This window comes from Amia ocellicauda, chromosome 12 (assembly GCF_036373705.1).
Source record: "Amia ocellicauda isolate fAmiCal2 chromosome 12, fAmiCal2.hap1, whole genome shotgun sequence".
NCBI classification, from domain to species: Eukaryota; Metazoa; Chordata; class Actinopteri; order Amiiformes; family Amiidae; genus Amia; species Amia ocellicauda.
In genome coordinates, this window is record NC_089861.1 from 30,465,075 (window position 1) to 30,483,656 (window position 18,582).

General features: G+C 42.4%; 1 long non-coding RNA gene across 1 annotated transcript; it reads left to right on the plus strand.

Moving 5' to 3' along the window:
- The first annotated feature begins 7,508 nt into the window (after nt 1-7,508).
- On the plus strand, nt 7,509-16,614 carry LOC136764907 (uncharacterized). The gene is made up of 9 exons (XR_010821268.1): nt 7,509-7,646; nt 8,247-8,335; nt 8,696-9,061; nt 11,469-11,732; nt 11,881-12,150; nt 12,399-12,489; nt 13,134-13,188; nt 13,346-13,426; nt 15,742-16,614. It is a non-coding gene; the product is annotated as an uncharacterized LOC136764907 (long non-coding RNA).
- Nucleotides 16,615-18,582: the final 1,968 nt, after the last annotated feature.

Genomic DNA, 18,582 nt, shown 5'->3' on the forward strand with positions numbered 1-18,582 from the left:
TTATTATAATAGTGAACACAGGAGTAATTCTGGACCTGTTTAAGCTGTTTCTGCTACATCATAGTCCATTCTGAAAACTACTGTAAAGAAATAAAAATGTTGAAACCTAACTTTTATGGTTGAAAAACTGATTTTATATAACGAGAAGTAAAAGAGCTACATAAAACATACCAGTCACTTGCTCAAGGGATGTTCTTCTGGGTGACCTTGGAATCAATGGTGGTGGTGGCTGAATAAGTGGTGGTGATCCACGTGGCAGTGACCATGTCCGAGTTGGTGTTGGTGGTGTTGGTGGACATGGTGTCAGTGTTGGTTGTGGTGGTAGTGTTGTTGATGGTGAAGGTGGTGGTGGTAGGACAGGAACCGAGTAATTTCAAACTATTTAACACAAACTCAGTATGAGCGTTTCTAAGTGTAATGCCTTAATCGCACATGATTTATTTGTATGTGTATGTTTAAGTCATTTTTCATTGATCTGTGTGTGTGTGTGTGTGTGTGTAAGCTATAACTTACAACCTGTCAAACAATAATACCAAATTTATGGAAAAACCTATGAAAATACTATTGTGTCAAAACACTGACGTGCTAACATACAACTACGTGTGTTAGCTGGATTTGGCTAAATAAATTATAAATGAACACACTTTTTATCTGTCTAGGTTTTAGTGTGTACTGGCCCAACATTGGCCCAGCATTGGCTCAGCTATGGTGGCTGTATGCTGCTGTACCAGAATTGGGCCAGTGCGGGTTTTGTATGGGCTGAACGTGCCCACGGTGCCCATGTTTTACCCTCATGGGCCCAATACGTCCTTGTTTGCTGGGGAGATGCTGAAACTGCTCGACACCCTCACCAAGATGAAAATACTTCACACAGTACTCCATCTTTGCCAGTGGATTTAATTAAACAGTATTTTGTTTTGAAGGCCATCCATACAATGGATATACACTCACCTAAAGGATTATTAGGAACACCTGTTCAATTTCTCATTATCTAAGAATCTGCAATTATCTAACCAACCAATCACATGGCAGTTGCTTCAATGCATTTAGGGGTGTGGTCCTGGTCAAGACAAACTCCAAACTGAATGTCTGAATGGGGAAAGAAAGGTGATTTAAGCAATTTTGAGCGTGGCATGGTTGTTGGTGCCAGACGGGCCGGTCTGAGTATTTCACAATCTGCTCAGTTACTGGGATTTTCACGCACAACCATTTCTAGGGTTTACAAAGAATGGTGTGAAAAGGGAAAAACATCCAGTATGCGGCAGTCCTGTGGGCGAAAATGCCTTGTTGATGCTAGAGGTCAGAGGAGAATGGGCCGACTGATTCAAGCTGATAGAAGAGCAACTTTGACTGAAATAACCACTCGTTACAACCGAGGTATGCAGCAAAGTATTTGTGAAGCCACAACACGTACAACCTTGAGGCGGATGGGCTACAACAGCAGAAGACCCCACCGGGTACCACTCATCTCCACTACAAATAGGAAAAAGAGGCTACAATTTGCACAAGCTCACCAAAATTGGACAGTTGAAGACTGGAAAAATGTTGCCTGATCTGATGAGTCTCGATTTCTGTTGAGACATTCAGATGGTAGAGTCAGAATTTGGCGTAAACAGAATGAGAACATGGATCCATCATGCCTTGTTACCACTGTGCAGGCTGGTGGTGGTGGTGTAATGGTGTGGGGGATGTTTTCTTGGCACACTTTAGGCCCCTTAGTGCCAATTGGGCATCGTTTAAATGCCACGGCCTACCTGAGCATTGTTTCTGACCATGTCCATCCCTTTATGACCACCATGTACCCATCCTCTGATGGCTACTTCCAGCAGGATAATGCACCATGTCACAAAGGTCGAATCATTTCAAATTGGTTTCTTGAACATGACAATGAGTTCACTGTACTAAACTGGCCCCCACAGTCACCAGATCTCAACCCAATAGAGCATCTTTGGGATGTGGTGGAACGGGAGCTTCGTGCCCTGGATGTGCATCCCCCAAATCTCCATCAACTGCAAGATGCTATCCTATCAATATGGGCCAACATTTCTAAAGAATGCTTTCAGCACCTTGTTGAATCAATGCCACGTAGAATTAAGGCAGTTCTGAAGGCGAAAGGGGGTCAAACACAGTATTAGTATGGTGTTCCTAATAATCCTTTAGGTGAGTGTATACTGGATTTACTTTCCACTGTCCATAGAATTCAGTACAGCTTGTGGACATTAAAAAACAGGTTAAAGCACTTAGGGTGACCCCGAAGAAGTAACTATTCTTCATTAAGAGATGTGAGAAATGCCATTGTGTGTGAGTTGCGAGGACCGGGACAGCTCTTTAAGTTATCACACAGTGTGGCAGGTATTAAAACAAAAATATAAGTTAAATGTTAAACGCTCAGAGGTAATGAGACTGTTATCTGCACTTAACCCAGATGGCCCGACGGATCATGGGTGGTCAGACAGACGTTGGATTTTGCTCAACTTGCCTACGTTGGCCCGATGTTCAAAACGACGACGGTCCATCCATGTTTTGACCTGCAAATGTTAATTTCCCAAAAGTATGCTTTGCTCTTTTCCTGTATCCAGTGTTGCTCGTTGCTTTGCTGTCCTCGTCTTGTAGCCACAGTGTCTTGCTGTTGTAGAAATACATTGCAGAAGAGCAGAACTACAGTCACACTTCGTTTTCTCTCTCCCTGAGGTATGAATGCGAGTAGTTTGACCGAGTATTTCTAAAATGTGTCTTATCCAATACACACTGTTATTTAAAAAGCTGACGTCTTATACTGGCTCAACAGAACCAAGCCCAATTAAATAATGAATGTAATATTCAATAAGAATGACAGATCCCCAGATCAAAACACAACAGAAACACATGTAAGATCGTATATTCAAATCATTCAGCCAAGGCATTATTAAGGAATAACAAGCACCAATTTGATTGACAAATAATAGATGAAACATTTAAAAGAATAAACGACACACGTCTGGTCGCTTCTCAGTGACTGAGCTCCTGAATCCTCTGGACTTGTCTGGCTCAATTCTAGATAAACAGATAAACAAAAAATAAGGCATTTAATAAGCCGTATTCATTCTTATAGGCTAACTGTATTTTTAATTGTCACTTTTTAAATAGTTATGTGAAAGTTTCCTTCTGTCCTGTAGCCATTCATTTACATTCGTGGCTTTTCTTATAAAGAATAAGAAAGTCAAACTTCAATGTTAAATTGGGATCATAATCATGGCTACCGACCCCACTCACTGCAGTGACGAGAGGTGTGTGTAACAGACAATCTCGGCAAGTGAAGTAAAGTTGTTGAGCTAACCGCAGTGTCTATGCAATAGCCTTTGTGTTGTTGTTCAATGTCACAACTTAATCTGACATACAATAAATAAGTAACGACTACATAAGCATGTATTTCTCCTTCCGTCAATACTTTACGAACAGATTTGAAAAGCAGCAACGCGCTTCACAGCCACTCCTCGGCGCGCGGCGTTTTACAGTAATTGACAGATTCGTTTGTCCAATCGCTGAACTCCAATCTGTTTGACTATGTACCCTCCCTTTCCGTAATTGCTTCTGAATTTTTCACGTCCTCGGATTTGTTTTTCAGGTCCCGTATTTATTTTTTCCTGTCCTCGGATTTGTTTTTTCATGTCTTGGAATTTGTTTTTCAGGAGTGAAGCGGCTTGGAACACAGAAATTAAGAGCCATACGCATTCGTACTATTGAACTCGGCTTTATTTGTAACTGGATGCATCCCCTCTCCCCTGGTATTCGCCACGTTCAGCTATATCTGGAGAAAAGAGAATATTATTGTGGGTCATATTGCAGAGTCGTGGCAAGGAATTGATTGTGAACATCTGGCCAGCGGGGTGTTGTCGGGCTGCGAGAAAGAGGATGAGGAATTAGAACCGACTTACCTGTGTTATTGGAGTGTGGATCATATCTGTGAGAGGAAGAAGAGTTATTAGTGTCTTTTGTACAGGAGATATATTTGTATAAGAAATAGTAGTTTTATAGGATTTTACTAGCTTCCTTTTCTCTCTTTTTTTTTGTTATTTGTTTAGATAGGGTTTTTAGTGTTTTATTGCCCCTATTTATTAAAGGCTGTTTTAGCTAGGTTTAACATAGTTAGTTTTTTTGTATAATCCTGTACATTTATCCAGGACAGTCTTCATGCCCTGCCTGAGTGTCTTGGGGTTCAGAGAGCCTGCCAGGGAAAGCATTGGAGTGAATAGTAATTGAATTGATCCATGTCACAACAAGATTTCAACCATGGAACTAAGTGCCCGCTGGGGTGTTCCCGGTCTGCAGTGGTCAGTACCTATCAAAAGTGGTCCAAGGAAGGAAAAGCGGAGAACCGGCGACAGGGTCATGGGCGGCCAAGGCTCATTGATGCACGTGGGGAGCGAAGGCTGACCCCTGTGTGGTCTGATCCAACAGACGAGCTACTGTAGCTCAAATTGCTGAAAAAATTATGCTGGTTCTGATAGAAGGGTGTCAGAACACACATCGCAGTTTGTTGCGTATGGGGCTGCGTAGCTGCAGACCAGTCAGGGTGCCCATGCTGACCCCTGCCCACTGCCGAAAGCGCCTACAATGGGCATGTGAGCATCAGAACTGGACCACGGAGCAATGGAAGAAGGTGGCCTGGTCTGATGAATCACGAGTTCAAGGTGTTGACTTGGCCTCCAAATTACACAGATCTAAATCCAATCAAGCATCTATGGGATGTGCTGGAAAAACAAGTCCGATCCATGGAGGTCTCACCTCGCAACTTACAGGACTTAAAGGATCTGCTGCTAATGTCTTGGAGCCAGATACCACAGCACACCTTCAGAGGTCTAGTGGAGTCCATGCCACGACGGGTCAGGGCTGTTTTGGCGGCAAAAGGGGGACCTACACAATATTAGGCAGGTAATCATAATGTTATGGCTGATCGGTATATAAGGCTACCCTGGGATCAGTGGTCATTAAAACAGTATGTTGCTCATGCCACTTTGAATGTGCACCACCTTGCTTTGGAAAATGTTTTATAATCTTCACATTGTGGCAATTTAATAGTTTCCCTTTCTCCTTCTTGTTCAGTTTCTCAATCGCTGCGCTGTTTAGCTTTATTTGTATTTCTCCTGTAATATGGTGTGTTAGTAAGGTCTGGTGAGTTTTGTATGTTATTATGGTGATACCACCAAGTCCTGATCAGTCCCAGTCCAAATGCTTTCATTTGCATTCATTTGCATTCATTTCATTTGTAGTCAATTAACCCACGGCCCATTAAGGCGCAGCTCTTAAGCACATTAGGGTGAAGTGCATACCTTGAGTTCAACCATTCCCCCAAATTGCCATTGTTCCAGTTTAGACAGACACTTTACCATTCCAGAACTCTGATGATGGAAATAAATATCCAACATTCACTCTCAAAAATGTCTTTTAATACCTTCCTTGGAAAAATGGGTTCCTTGATTTGGATCTCTGCTGTTTTGCCTTGTGCTAACACTCAATACTACTTTCTGCTTTCTGAAGCAGTTATCACATCTTACCACAATAAATTACAGCACCTATCTCTTCTGTCCAATACTATTTCCTTAATTACTATTACAACATAAAATGTACACACAATATGTACACCTCCTTATTCTATTAACACTATCAATTAATCTTTTTTTTGTTTCTCCACCTACACCTTTGTTTACAAAATATTTATAGTTGGTAAGGGGCGGTTTGTATTAGAGAGACTAATCAGTGTCAATTACTATACTACACTGCCGATGTTGCTACATTGGTGCTACATCCGGACACCCCTAGTCCTTGATGTCCTGTACTGCATCTTGAATCATCAGGCTCTTTAACTCCTCTAATGTATACAGAGGTGGTGGTGGTATGTGCTGCTCTCTTCTGTGATTGTGTCTTTGCCACTGTCCATCTCCTCCCCCACCGGGATGGAAACGTGTTTCTATGCCTCTCTCTATTACAGTTCTGGCATACAGATTTGTTAGTGCTTTCCATGCACTGTTTTCTCCTGTGTATTATTTCCCCACATTTGAAACCTTTGCCTGCGAAAGCATAGTTTTCTTCCCGCATTACTGCTATAATTGTACTCCCCTTCTGCTCATTCTACATAGATTCAATGGATCCTGCCCAAATTACAATAGTGTCACAGGTGTCTCCTGGATTAAGACCTAACAGTAATGCCTTTTGTATATGTGGATTGAATCCCCTTTTCAGCAAATGCAAACAGCCCTTTGCTGTTGCTGTTGTTCCCTGTGCTCCTTCACAAGCTCTGCCGTCCCTCTATGATAATTGACACCCCCTACAGCCTGCGCTGGCTCTTTCTCTTCTGACTCTTAACTTTCATTTACAGGTTCTTCATCTGAATCCCAATCAACATCATCAGTATCATCATATAAACCTGCCCACTTCCAGGCTTCCCGTCTAAGTTTCTCCCAATTTACTCTCTCACTGCCTTTTATTGTATACTTCTTTATACCAGCAATTCTGCATGTAACTCCAGTTGTCTTGCTAGCCTGTCTTAACTATTTTTTCAATTTATTATTTTCCTCCTTTAATTCCTTAACCTCCATCTGACTTAATAATCACCCTTCTCTTCTTGTCCATACTTAATTATTTATTCTATTAATTTCCTCATCTTTTGTGGTGCATTACACACAATCACTATCCCTATACCTTTCTTTCTTGTCTTCCTTCTGTTCTTTCCACCACTGGATGTGTTGCTTTGGCAACCATTCAGGGTCCCAGCTCTTCTCCTTCATCTCTTTCATTCATTTCACAGGTACCCTGTTATGTCACCCATTCTAATTTAGCGATGTTCTAAATTATGATTTTCACTAGCCTTCTTCTATATACTTATATATGGCCAACAAATGCTCAACTCCAGTTTACCCCCAAATATACAATTGATTTAACCAAATACCTGTGCCCGAAAACACACAATCTCTATATTGTTTGACAGTATCAGCTGATTGAATATCTTAGAAGACAGTGCCTGAGTGAAATCATGAGAAGACAATGCTTGATTGAAGTAACCCCTCAGAAGGAAATGCATTAAGAACTAATACAGAGTAAATACAAACTAATGATTGCTTTATAGACCAGACTGAATTAGCATCATGAAACCATTAATAATATAGAGATAATATGAAGGAAATAACAGTACATTTTCCCACTACAACTTCTTCAAAACAGAAAGTACTGAAGGCTCTGAAGACTTCATAATGATGTGTCCAATTTTGATAAACACCTGAGTGCTAGAGCCTTAAAGTATTCAGTAATGAATCCCTCCACAACTTCACCACTTCTGCCTCAGCGCTGTGTCTTCCAGTAAAACGATGAAGAGGAAACGGAAGCGGCTCACTGTTACAATGGTGGAGAAATCCCTGCTCTCATTTCAATAGTGTAATTCTCTTTAGCACCGTAAACAGTGATGCAAGAGCAGCTTATTAGCATAACTGTACAAAGCTGTGGTCCTCCGTTGTCGTCACCCCAGTGCTGCTGTATCTCTCAGGAAGGGAGCAGAGGGGCTGACAGGATCTCTCCACAGCAGACACTGAGCAGCCCACTGGAGCAGCACAGTCTGTGAGCCATTACTGATTCCCTGCAGCTCTACAGCAGCGCACACTGGCACACTGACACAGGTAATGGGCTGAAGAGCTGGGACAGATACCAGTGTATTCTTACAGGAGCTGGGACTGGTGTTAAATCTGGAGTGTAAAGGGGCATTAAAACAAAGTAGCTTTAAAGAAGTTAATGTAACTTTATAATGTGAAACTATATTTGTTTTAATTATTTTAATTTACCATTGTTATTTCTCAAAATAAGTATTCTAAGCAACAAATATATATATATATATATATATATATATATTAAGCTTAAATATAGTTTAATTTATATAACAAGGATATAAAGAACTAATTGCTAAAAAGATGTTGATGATAAAATGTCTATTTCATGTTTCTTGTGATCTCTCTTTAGCAAATACAGACCAGACAAGGGGAAGTGAAGCAACACTAGCTATGGGTGTGAAGGGAACTATTACAATGTTTTCATACAGGATGTATGAAAACAGAAATATATAGAAAGTTATTAACGTTGTAAATATTTTAATGTGTATTTTTTACACTTTTAACAAACAATTCATATGTTAAAACAATGGTTAAATGACTATAAAATACACTGAATAAAGATGAATAAGATGACAATGTTTTTAATCTGCTATTTCCCTGTTGTATTGAAAGGCAGAGAGAGCAGACACAGGGAAGTGCAGCAGCAGCTATGGATGTGAGGGCAGCTGTGTTCCTGGGACTGCCTCTGTCAATACTGCCTGGTAAGACTGACCCAGTTAAAGCTTCTCTGAAATAACCAATCTGTGAATGCAGAGGACATCGTCATTATGTGGAAATTTCCATGTTAGTAGCTGTAACACGATTCATTAATGTACAAGGTGCTCGTTAACAACTGATGCTGATTCACAGCCACTTCTCACAGAAAACATATAAACAAAGTCCAGGCAAGTAATTGTATCATTGGCCTAAAGCTCAGTCTGCTTTTAATTCTCTCTCACGCACAGAGGAGATGATTAAAGCTGTATTTGTTAGGTGTATTAGCATGTAAATATTTGTTTTATGTTACTGAGTTTGTTTCTTTGCTTTCTCTATGTACTGATGATAAAACTGTTGTTTTGCAGGTGCGCTCGGTGGTGCTCTGGTGGTGATGTATCCATTGTCACAGATCTGTGCCCTGAGGGGCTCCTCTGTGCTCATACCCTGTACCTACGATTATCCTGACAGTGCCACAGTGACAGAGAGGAAGTGGACGAATTTACCAAATAATAGTAACTGGGATGCCCCCCCCTTTATTTATCACAGTAGAGGGGAATCTCTTGACTTTCACTACATAGGCAGAGTGCAGTATACTGAACAAGACAAGAGCTGCAGCTTCATGTTGACGGGTATAAGGAGCTCTGACAGCAGGAGTTATTATTTCAGAATAACAATAGACAGATCCCCCAGAGCAAGCATTGGTCTGCCTGGAGTACATCTCAGTGTTGCTGGTAAGATCATAATCTCTACCTAGAAACATCAGAAATCTCCTTATGGGGGGTGGGGGGGAGGGGTGTTTCGTTCTTGTTAGTGGGGGTGGGGGGGGGGGGATTGACGGTGATAGCGGGGGGGGTTGCTGGGGCCAGTCTCATTTCGGGGGGGGCCATGGCCACCCCAGCTTCCTCCCAGACACATACCTGCCTACGAGTGCCCCGATGTAACAAGCTATTATAGGTAATATTATAGCTAATGTTAGTAGTAGCCAGTTAGTCACGTTAGCACAAATAACTATAATGTCAGCTTTAGATATCATTGTTGTTCAAGGAATAATATCCTCCCTCTAAACTTCTGGGGTACCTGCTGTCGGATTTGCAGGTGGCGTAGGCAAACCTTTTCCTCATTGTGAGCCTTAATGACGAAAGCTTAAGGCCTTAGTGACCAGTTGCTAAGATAGGATTGGACAAGGACCGTTTGGTGGCGGGGCTTTGCGAAAGGTCAATTAATTCCTTACAAGGTACACTGGAGCACAAGTCCACAGGCATGCACCCCCATCCTGATCAGTGTGTTCCCTGTGGGTCCCGAGTGTTCATCTCTGGGTTCATTACATTGTGTGACTTTAGTTCTGCATGGTTACTGAAAGAGTCTATATTCATTACTCTACCATGGCTTTGCATCTGTCCTCACTACAAAGCTTGTGCTGCAGGACTGGCAGTGTGAAAATTGGGAATTTACAGTGCATCCGGAAAGTATTCACAGCGCTTACAGCTTTATTCCAAAATGGATTAAATTCATTATTTTCCTCAAAATTCTACAAACAATACCCCATAATGACAATGTGAAAAATGTTTGTTTGAAATCTTTGCAAATTTATTTAAAATAAAAAACAAAAAAAGCACATGTACATAAGTATTCACAGCCTTTGCTCAATACTTTGTTGAAGCACCTTTGGCACCAATTACAGCCTCAAGTCTTTTTGAGTATGATGCTACAAGCTTGGCACACCTATTGTTGGGCAGTTTCTCCCATTCTTCTTTGCAGGACCTCTCAAGCTCCATCAGGTTGGATGGGGAGCATCGGTGCACAGCCATTTTCAGATCTTTCCAGAGATGTTCAATCGGGTTCAAGTCTGGGCTCTGGCTGGGCCACTCAAGGACATTCACAGAGTTGTCCTGTAGCCACTCCTTTGTTATCTTGGCTATGTGCTTAGGGTCGTTGTCCTGTTGGAAGATGAACCTTCGCCCCAGTCTGAGGTCCAGAGCGCTCTGGAGCAGGTCTTCATCAAGGATGTCTCTGTACATTGCTGCATTCATCTTTCCCTCGATCCTGACTAATCTCCCAGTCCCTGCTGCTGAAAAACATCCCCACAGCATGATGCTGCCACCACCATGCTTCACTGTAGGGATGGTATTGGCCAGGTGATGAGCTGTGCCTGGTTTCCTCCAGACATGAGTTCAATCTTGGTTTCATCAGACCAGAGAATTTTGTTTCTCATGGTCTGAGAGTCCTTCAGGTGCCTTTTGGCAAACTCCAGGCGGGCTGTCATGTGCCTTTTACTGAGGAGTGGCTTCTGTCTGGCCACTCTACCATACAGGCCTGATTGGTGGAGTGCTGCAGAGATGGTCGTTCTTCTGGAAGGTTCTCCTCTCTCCACAGAGACATGCTGGAGCTCTGTCAGAGTGACCATCGGGTTGTTGGTCACCTCCCTGACTAAGGCCCTTCTCCCCCAATCGCTCAGTTTGGCCGGGCGGCCAGCTCTAGGAAAAGTCCTGGTGGTTCCAAACTTCTGCCATTTACGGATGATGGAGGCCACTATGCTCATTGGGACCTTCAATGCTGCAGACATTTTTCTGTACCCTTCCCCAGATCTCTGCCTCGATACAATCCTGTCTCGGCGGTCTACAGACAATTCCTTGGACTTCATGGCTTGGTTTGTGCTCTGACATGCACTGTTAACTGTGGGACCTTATATAGACAGGTGTGTGCCTTTCCAAATCATGTCCAATCAACTGAATTTACCACAGGTGGACTCCAATCAAGTTGTAGAAACATCTCAAGGATGATCAGTGGAAACAGGATGCACCTGAGCTCAATTTTGAGTGTCATGGCAAAGGCTGTGAATACTTATGTACATGTGCTTTTTTTGTTTTTTATTTTTAATAAATTTGCAAAGATTTCAAACAAACTTCTTTCAAGTTGTCATTTTTGAGGAAAATAATGAATTTAATCAATTTTGGAATAAGGCTGTAGCATAACAAAATGTGGAAAAAGGGAAGCGCTGTGAATACTTTCTGGATACACTGTAGATACACTGTAGCCATTATACTGATTTGAACATCTTTTCAAAGACATTAAAACTTTATATATATATATATATATATATATATATATATATATTTTTTTTTTTTTTTTCTTATAAAGATCAACCCTTAAAAGTTACAGTGACATCTACAGGAAGTGATGAGATCTTTCTGGGAGACAATGTGACCTTGACCTGCAGCACAGAGAGCTGCTCTCCAAACCAGACAGAGTTCACCTGGTTTAAGGATGGCCAGCCCACCTACAACACCACATCAAACACACTGAGCTTTAATCCTGTTTCCTATGGAGACTATGGAAACTACTCCTGTGCTTCAAAAGACAATACAAGTGTACAGTCTCCACAGATCACTTTGGATGTCAAATGTGAGTATAATCAATCAAAATAAATGCCATGTAATTTAGAAACACAAGAAAATTAACTACCAGGATTGTATTGCTAAGTAAACTGTATTCGAAGCATTGCATTATTTACACTGCATATTAAATTACAGTAAACCATCTTCCCTTCCAGACACCCCAAAGAACACCTCAGTGTCAGTCAGCCCCTCTGGTGAAATAGTGGAAGGCAGTTCTGTCACCCTGACCTGCAGCAGCAATGCAAACCCACCAGTGCAGAACTACACCTGGTTTAAGACAAATGGAGCTGCTGTCTGGGAGAGAAAATCACAGAAGGATTTAATCATTGCAGAGATCAGCTCTGGAGACAGTGGGCAATACTACTGTGAAGCACAGAATAAACATGGAGCTCAGAAGTCTACTGCTGTTAGTCTGGTTGTGGCAGGTCAGTCTTGTACTCGTCCATTCAGGCAGCAGGTGATGTTTGACCAGTGAAGTTGCTCCAACACTGCTGATGTCTTTCCAGAATGTTCCACACCCTTGATCATGGTCTATTGATACCGTCAGCTTCTGCAAGGGGTATAAGGAATGCTAAGCAGTGAAGTGGTGCTTTAAGACATTTTGAACAGACATTTCCCTGATATTTCAACCATGCTGAACTGCCACAACACACAATGTGACTCTGTTTTGCAGCCCACTGCAGTGTCCAGGTGATTGTTGCTCTCTCCGTGTCTCTGGCTGTACTCCTAACTACCTCCTTAGCAGTGATAGTCTATCTCAGCAGGTGGGTGGACTCAGACTCTTAGATCTAGATTTAATTGATCATATTAATAACAACAGACTTTAGCTTGACTGTACCACATTGCAGAGAGACCATTTTCATTTCAAACAGTTGCTGTGCTTTAATTCCATAATCACATACACTTGCTAATCATGTTTTCCTTAAACAACGAGCGACAATAATCATGACTGCAACAGAAGCACATTCAACATTCCTAGCTCCTTTGTTTCCAGCCCTGATATTGAGAGGAGTAACATAAATCATGAATCTGCTTTAGTTTTCCCAAGACTCACCTCTATGACACCATAACCTTACAACCAGTGGTAATTCTAGAGTCTGTGGGGGCCTTAGGCAGAACACTCGATCGGGGCACATGGGGTGGGGGATGTTTGGGTACTGATGTAGTTGTCTCCGGTAAGAGTAGGGAGGGGGGGAGGGGGGGTTGCTGATTGAGTTTCCCCCCTTCAGTCTTGGGGCCCCCAGGCTGCCTGGCTTGCCTGGCCATAAGCTGCGCCTCTGCTTATAACGTTTCCTCTGACTCATTAAGTATTTCATTATAATTATATAATCATTTAAACATTAATCGTTTTGCTTACTACACTTAACTGCTCTAGAATTACAATATCTCACAGCCATCTCCTCCACAGAAGGATCTCCTCTCAACCAACACCACACATTGGCAACAGAAGAGTCAATGCTGAGGTAATGGTGAAAGAGACATAACCAATGAACAAGACAAAAATCATTCATGTAGAGTAAGAAAACAAATGTATCAATTTTAAGACTTCTAAAATCAGGTTAACTCACCATTTATCATTTACCAAAAATGATCAGATCAGAGTTCATGTTTTCCCCACAGAGTGAGCCGTCAGCTCCAGGCAGTGACCCCTACATGTCTCTGGATGTGAGGACCGTGTCTCAGGATTATGAATCACTGAGGGTGAGTCTGTCAGTGTGCGATTGTCTCCGAGCTCCACTAGTATCTCTCTTGATCATGTGATACCAGCACATCCTTGATCTCTTAGCATGTCTGAATTGGGTCCTGATGATCCAAGATCCATTCCTCACTCTCTTGCCTTCCAGTGAAACTTACACACCATTGGCAGTAGACATCATCGAGAGCAACAGGCGTGGACGGTCACTACTACGGAGTTTAGGCAATATTATTCGTGCTATTTCAACTCGTTCACGTTGTCTGTCAAACCTGTCCGCTACAAACACAACGCATTGCACATCACACGTCACGCTCCTCACACACACACAGAAAGTAAGAGAGAGAGACACACAGACACACACAGAGAGAGATATACATTTTCAAAGGAGCACAAGTTATTGTGGTTGGATCGATACATAATAATATTAGCAATGTTACAATTTCCCAAATTACTTAGCTAGCTAGCGTTAGCTAACGTTAACTAATTTGGCTCAGACTACACTGTGCTAACGCCCGCAGTTTCACGCAGCAATTACGCAGTAATGCAAATGGAACTGACTGTGCTGGTTCTGCTCAGTGATATTCTTGGTTGTTCCATGGTGGGTCTAAGGTGCACGATTCTTGGTGGGGCTGTAGCCCAACCAAGTCATACCCTGCCACCGCCCCTGTTACACACACTACCTACTTTCTGGCTATTACCCTAGCCATTGAGATCCAGATTTACTTTCCTGAAAGGCAAATGAGATTCAGCAGATTGGGAGTCTCTCAGAGAGAGTACACAGTGTGTCAGCTGGGCTCCTCAGGGGCAGTACCAGTTAACTGCCGACTGCACTATTTTACAACATGCAACTTGTCCTATGATTCTGAGAAGTGTTTCCTGTATTCAGTGACGGCCTTACACATTATGCCGCCCTAGGCAAAATATAAACGTGACGTCCCCCCTATTGGCAACATATACACATACCACCCTCTCCCCTCCAATTCATTTTCACACACACAAACAACTCTAAATCTGTTACTCTAAATTACCCCAAAATCATATTGATAAATCAATCAATGTACCAGAATGATGAAGGATTATTTTTGTAAGAAAATAGTCCTAAGTTTAAAATTATGAAAACGTGATTCGTCTTGGCATTTTTGCTGCAAAGGAATGCAGGGCTTCCTTCAGATCCAGGTTTTGTGCAAGTTCGTGTTCTTTTGAAATGATCCCACATGCATTCAACCTATCCTGTGTCATTGTGGACTGCAAATATTTTTGATTAGTTTCAATTTAGAGAAACTGCGCTCCCCACTCGCAACAGTGACAGACAATGTCAGCAGTATTGTGAGAGAAATAAACGCATTTGTATTCCAATACATCCTTAGGTTTCGATCCCAAATCCATTCTTCTTGATAGAGCTTTCCTAATTGCTTATGCCTCAAAAGTATAGAAAATGGCTATTATTCCCCACAAACTTTGCTTTTGTGACCAGGAAAGTGATATTTTGAAATGTATCTATTTCCAATGAGAAAACAGGCAAATTTGTCTTTTCATTCAGAAAACAAAATATGAATCCAAATTAACATGTATTTATAATAAAGTAATACAAAAATGACTACAAAAGATTTAGAAGTTTTTTGAGAAATCTGAAAATCAGGAAAAACTACTCACTTCTAAATCTTTTGTAGTCATTTTTGTAGATTGTCCAGATTGTAACAACTCTCTGTGTGAAGAAGTGTCTCCTGTTTTCCATCTTGAATGCCTTGAAGCATGCCTGGGTCAATGTGTCCCTGCTGATCTGGAAAAGCTCCTCATGATTTTGAAGACTTGAATAAAGTCCCCCATATAGTCTTCTCTGTTCCAGGGTGAAAAGGTTCAGTTCCCCAAGTCTCTCTGAGTAGGACATTGCCTTAAATACCTTTGTGATGAGCTTCTTGCCACCAATCCTATAACAATATAGAAGTGATAGATATTAACTATTATTTGTTAGCATATATATATATATATATATATATATATATATATATATATATATATATATATATATATTACCAGACATCACAATATATTGCAATTTGATTAAAAAAACAAAAATGTATCATGTCGCCAGGAACGAAATTTTGCCGCCCCTGAACTTTGCCGCCCTAGGCATTTGCCTACTTCGCCTACCCACTAAGGCCAGGCCTGCCTGTATTAATACCACTCAGCTTACCTGACTTCACATCCTACTGCCCTGAGTACAGTAAAATAATTGTGACCCGGTCCTGGGTCCTGGGTCCTGGGTCCTGAGTCCAGTGCTGAAGCTCCACTATAACGGCCGGTTTCATTTCTCTTCCAGAGGAATAAAGGCCGAGCTGGCGACGATGGCACTGTCCCTCACAGCCCAGTGTGTGAGACCCCTCAGACTATGAAAATATAAGAACGAAACAGAGGAGGATGTGAACAACTGTGACAGCAGAGAAGGAACTGTTCTTTATGTGTAAAATCAGAGTATATTTGAATTATGAGTATTTGTATTGCTTCACTGCTAAATATCTATTATTTAAAATATCGTATCTCAAAAAAGATAATATTGTAACGCCAATTTAATCAGATTGTTAATTTGTTTGAACTGTTATTTTTAATACTACATTAAGAGCCGATCTGAAAACTTGCAAAGCCATAGACTGTTTAACATTATTTTAAAGTCTTATGTTTGTTTTTTCTATATTTGTTTTTAAATGCAGGATGTTGCCCACCATTTCAATTAGCTGTCGGTCGATCCCTGCTCTACATTCATTAAATGGTGTACTGTAAGCACTGTAAGGAAAGTGGTGACCTATGACCTGGAAAATTAGTTAGTTAAGAATGTTTTTCTTAAGCATGACAATCCAGTATTTTGCAGTGTCACAAACAGGAATCAATCTGTGGGCCAAGGCATCCAGATCCTGCATGCTTAGAACTGTGTTTCTTTAAGGACAACTCAATTTTGTGTTAAAGTTAAACACAATAATGGAGCACCAAATTTAAAATGGCACACACTTTATACAGATTTAACTTCAGTCTTGTCTCTGTTTTCCCAGATTTAGAAAATGTTTTTTTTCCACATTTATACATATTGCATTTTTTAAAATAAATACATAAATGCTAAATCTCCGTTTTGAAAAATAAATATTTATCGTTCGACTAAATATTTTGCTATATCCTAAATATGGGCTTTGCAAACTAAACATTTCACCTTGAAATAAATACAATTTAAAAACCACTCCAAGTTCAGAAATCAATGTTAAGTGGTATCTTAAGTCTTTCCTGAGCTCTATATAGCTAACTTGCAAATACAGTCCCACCCATCTGGTACAGGTCAGCTTTGCCATAGCAGTGGGGGCATGGTATGATTTCTGTTAATGGCAGTGGTTGAAGTATAGTTGTAAAGAACCCTGACCCTAACCCTCATGGTATTTGTCTGTATTCAGATATAAAGCGGACATTAATTGTGCTATTAGCAGTCCTGCCTGGGAAGGATTGCCATCCTGACAACCTTGTGTCATTCAACGCAACGCAGGTGTGTTCTGTCCTAATTAGCAACAGGTGGAGTATTTAACAGCTCACTGGACCTCTGCACTGGCAGTCAGTAGTATGCAGCCTCAGTGCCCCCCTTTTGAAGGGCCCCATTTCCTAACGGCAGGGACTCTAGCTGTGGGACTCCAGAGGAGAAGACTGCAAGGAGACGCTGCACAGCAACAAGAAGAAGCCATGGTGATCTCTCTGCTTGCTGTCCTGCTCTCTCCTTCCTCTCGGTGTGCACCTGCACGACACTGCCTCCCTAATCCCTGCAACCTCATCTCTCTGCCTCTCCCCTCTTCCTCCCTTCTACTCCACTCTCTGGAGGCCTGTGGAACTGCCACGCCTCCCACCACTCCCTGGATTTCCTGACTTTCACCGGGACATGGATCTCCCCTGAGAACTCAACCACCCCTGCTGCCCTATCCTCTCTTTGTCCTGTCCTACTCTCCCCATCTTACTGGGTGGGGAGGAGGAACAGGTCTCCTGCTCTCCCCCTTTTTCTCCTCTATCACGAGGAACAGATTTGAATTCCACAAATCTCACCTCTTCCTTCTAGTTCTCTACTATCCTCCTGGTCTGCTCACCTCCTTCCTGGATGAATTAGACTTTCTTCTCTCCACCCTCCCCTTGCTGTCCTCACCTACCATCCCCTGGGAGACTTCAACATCCACCTCTCCAACTCCTCCCATTCTGATGGATTTCTTCCTCTCCATCACTGCTTTAACTTCTCTCTCTCCCCATCTCCCCCCACTCACAGGGCAGGCCACCAGCTAGACCTCATCTTCTCTAGAGGCTGCTCCCCTTTGACACTCTCCGTGACACCCATGGACATCTCAGACCACCACTTCATTTCCTTCTCCCTCTCTCCCCACTCCACCCACTCCCTCTGTCACCTTCCGCCGTAATCTCCGCTCTGTCTCCCCCTCCACCCTTGCCTCCACTGCCCTCACTCTCTTACCTTCCATTGACTGTTTTTCCCATCTATCTGTCAACTGTGCTACCTCCTCTTTGTTCTCCTCCCTTGACTCTCTCTGTGCTCTCACGTCTCGTCCTGCCCGTCCCTCCCCTCCTCAGCCTTTGCTCTCTGCTGTTCTCCGCGCAACCCGAACTAGTCTGCGTGCCGCTGAACAGAAGTGGAAAAGGACCAAACTCCCAGCTGCCCTCGAACTCTACCGCTCTCTACTGTCCACATTCTCGTCCTCACTCACCTCAGCCAAGAAGTCTTACTTCCAATCTCTCTTCGAATCCACTGTCAACAACCCCCGCAAACTCTTCTCCTCCCTCCTTGCCCCCCCTCCCCCTCCTCCTCCCCCATCTCTCACTGCTGATGATTTCGCCTCCTTCTTCTCCTCCAAGATTGCAGACATCCGCAGGCTCTTCAATACTCCACCCTTATCTCCCATCACACTGAAACCTCCCACCGATCAAGCTTCCTTTTATTCATTCTCACCTCTCTCGGATGCTGAAGTTTCTGCTCTCCTCCTACGTCACAAACCCACAACGTGTGCCCTGGACCCTCTCCCTTCTTGTCTCTTCCAAGCAACCGCTCCTGATCTTCTCACCTTCATCTCCTCCCTCCTCAACTCCTCACTCCTCTGTGGCGGTTTCCCCTCTGCATTTAAACAAGCTGCTGTCA